Below are 2,953 nucleotides of genomic sequence, written 5' to 3'. Positions count from 1 at the left end.
AAGCAGTGGTATCAACGCAGAGTACTATCAGTAACGTGATAACCACGGACTTAAGTATACGTACTACGAGTCGGATTCAATTCCCGTCACTCGCACTTTTTTTTTATTATTTATGCAAATTAGAATATTTATTCGTCAAAACAAAATTAATTCAACAATTTTTTTAATTTGCACTATCAATAAAGCGTTTTATTATTTGTTTCATTTTATATTAAATATAACGTGTAAAATCAGGTTATAAGTTGAATAAAAATTATATCCAGTTTCCTGAGTAAATTAAAAAAATAGTTTTTTGAAAGCGCAAATTAAAAAAATTGTTGAATTAAATTTGTTTTACATGAATAAATATTCTAATTTGCATAAATAATAAAAAAAAAGTGCGAGTGACGGGAATTGAACCCGACTCGTAGTACGTACACTTAAGTCCGTGGTTATCACGTTACTGATTGTGAGTCGGGTTCGATTCTCGTTACTCGCACTTTTTTTTTATTATTTATGCAAATTAGAATATTTATTCATGTAAAACAAATTTAATTCAACAATTTTTTTAATTTGCGCTTTCAAAAAACTTTTTTTTTAATTTACTCAGGAAACTGGATATAATTTTTATTCAACTTATAACCTGATTTTACACGTTATATTTAATATAAAATGAAACAAATAATAAAACGCTTTATTGATAGTGCAAATTAAAAAAATTGTTGAATTAATTTTGTTTTGACGAATAAATATTCTAATTTGCATAAATAATAAAAAGCAGTGGTATCAACGCAGAGTACTGACTCGTAGTACGTACACTTAAGTCCGTGGTTATCACGTTACTGATTGTGAGTAGGGTTCGATTCCCGTCACTCGCACTTTTTTGTTATTATTTATGCAAATTAGAATATTTATTCATGTAAAACAAAATTAATTCAACAATTTTTTTTAATGTGCACTGTCAGAAAACAATGTTTTTAATGTACTCAGGAAACTGGATATAATTTTTATTTAACTTATAATCTGATTTTACACCTTATATTTAATATATATTTAATTTTTTATATATTGCCAAAAGTTTAACGTCATAAAATTTTGTCCTTCTCGAATTACGTGGAACGTACGCGCGAAAGACGAAATCTCGTGCCTGCCGCCGCACGAGTCCACGAGACGCTCATCGTTGGTGAGACAAAGCCAGAGCGATGGATTGTTGGTCCTTGTCTGACTCATCTGTTTAGTTCTCAACTCGGTTCTTATCCGAGTAGTTCGGATATGAACCATATCACGGATTCGAACCATTTACCACGCTTTTTACCGAGTGTAACGACGTAGTTTATATACACTTTCTCAGGGGGCGCATTAGTACACGCGTCCGCTGAATCGTGGTGGCCGCTCTCATGTTTCTCTCTGGTATAATCAATAAAAAGATTAGTTGTCAATCCAATTTCTCGATTTATCGGTAAAATAAAAAGCGGCTTTAGGATCCCCTTAAGATTTTGAATTAGCAAAAAAAAAAGATGGTGCCAACAGTACATGGTGTTCCCAAGCGGTCACCCATCTAAGTACTGACCATGCCCAATGTTGCTTAACTTCAGTGATCGGACGAGAACTGGTGCGTTACAACGTGGTATGACCGTTGACGATGGTAATACCTTTAATTGATGAAAAAATAATAACTTGAAAATTTTAAGACGATTGTAAAAAAGTTTTTTTATCGTTATTATAATTTTTCTATATATTTGAAACAAAAAATATATATCATTATTGTTAAGAGGATGCTGACCCCGTCCTATCTTACCGACAGAACGATATTTTTCTGCACCCTTTTCTCTTTATTGGTTGAATAGAATAATAAATGCTTTTCCACGATTAAAGTACTAATAATGACAAACTGCGGACGCTATAATTTTATGTAGAAAACCAAAAAAGTTAAAAAAGGTCGATAATAAAATGTAATTTTTTAACTTGTTTTGGTTTTTTACATAAAATTATAACGTATAATATTAAATTAGAATGTCCTAACTTTAAAATTTTTTAATTTAATATTTTATTTGTTAATTTTTATAAATTATATAAAATAACAAATAACGAAATAACAAAAAAATTTTTTTTTTATATAAGAATGTATTTTTTATTTGTAACTATAATTACGAAAAAAATAAAAATAGTAATACGCTCTTATTTATTTATTTTATAATATTTGTAAGAATGATCTACATCAGTGCTGGGATCTTGGCTGGGATTTACTTGCCATTTACGGCGAGATTTCGAGACGCACGCCTCTTGCCCCTACTCCTCGCTCGCGCCATAGCAACGCAGCGCCGGCCGCTCGTAACTAAGGAGCGCGGCACATAGGCCTAGTTTACACCGATCATTTGATACTCGTATCAAGTAGTGCATTTGAGCTGATCAGCCAATAAATAAACGAATTTAATAGTTATTTACTATTTGATACGCGTATCAAACGATCGGTGTAAACTAGGCCATAGTCTCAGGAACGTGCGTATCAAACGTAATAGCACAATTAGCATTCTAATAGCAAAAGTTATTATTAAAATTTTCTATTCAATCTTTTATTTTGTATTAATAATACAAATAGTTATTATTCTATTATTAATCACGTATATGTGTTCTGTAATAATTTAAAATATTTGTGTTTTATTTAAAGCTCTTAACGCGCTGTTACATATAAATTTACGTTTACGTAAAACGTAAAATCATGTTACTTATTTTCGCAATATATATTTTGAAATATGAATATAAATATGAATATAATAAAATACATTTCGATTAATCGAAGACACGTCTGCTGCATAATTATATGTATATAAAAACTATATATTAAAAATTATAAAATTTATATATAAAAAACTATAATTATAATATAATTAGGAGACAATAGGTTTCCACATCACCCATGAGGTACTATTGTTAATGCGTTTTTTTTAAAGTGGTTTCCCCAGTAGGCCTATTC

At 30.0% G+C, this 2,953-nt stretch overlaps 1 non-coding gene across 1 annotated transcript; it reads right to left on the bottom strand.

Moving 5' to 3' along the window:
• Window positions 1–1,500: 1,500 nt before the first annotated feature.
• On the bottom strand, window positions 1,501–1,620 carry LOC145934598 (5S ribosomal RNA). The gene has a single exon (XR_014425065.1). It is a non-coding gene; the product is annotated as a 5S ribosomal RNA (ribosomal RNA).
• Window positions 1,621–2,953: the final 1,333 nt, after the last annotated feature.

This window comes from Prenolepis imparis, unplaced genomic scaffold, assembly GCF_030444845.1.
Source record: "Prenolepis imparis isolate NDT839.2.m4 unplaced genomic scaffold, iyPreImpa1.0 SCAF_3, whole genome shotgun sequence".
Lineage (NCBI taxonomy): Eukaryota > Metazoa > Arthropoda > Insecta > Hymenoptera > Formicidae > Prenolepis > Prenolepis imparis.
The sequence above is the reverse complement of the archived record's forward strand: the minus strand, read 5'-3'. Positions and strand labels throughout refer to the sequence as shown.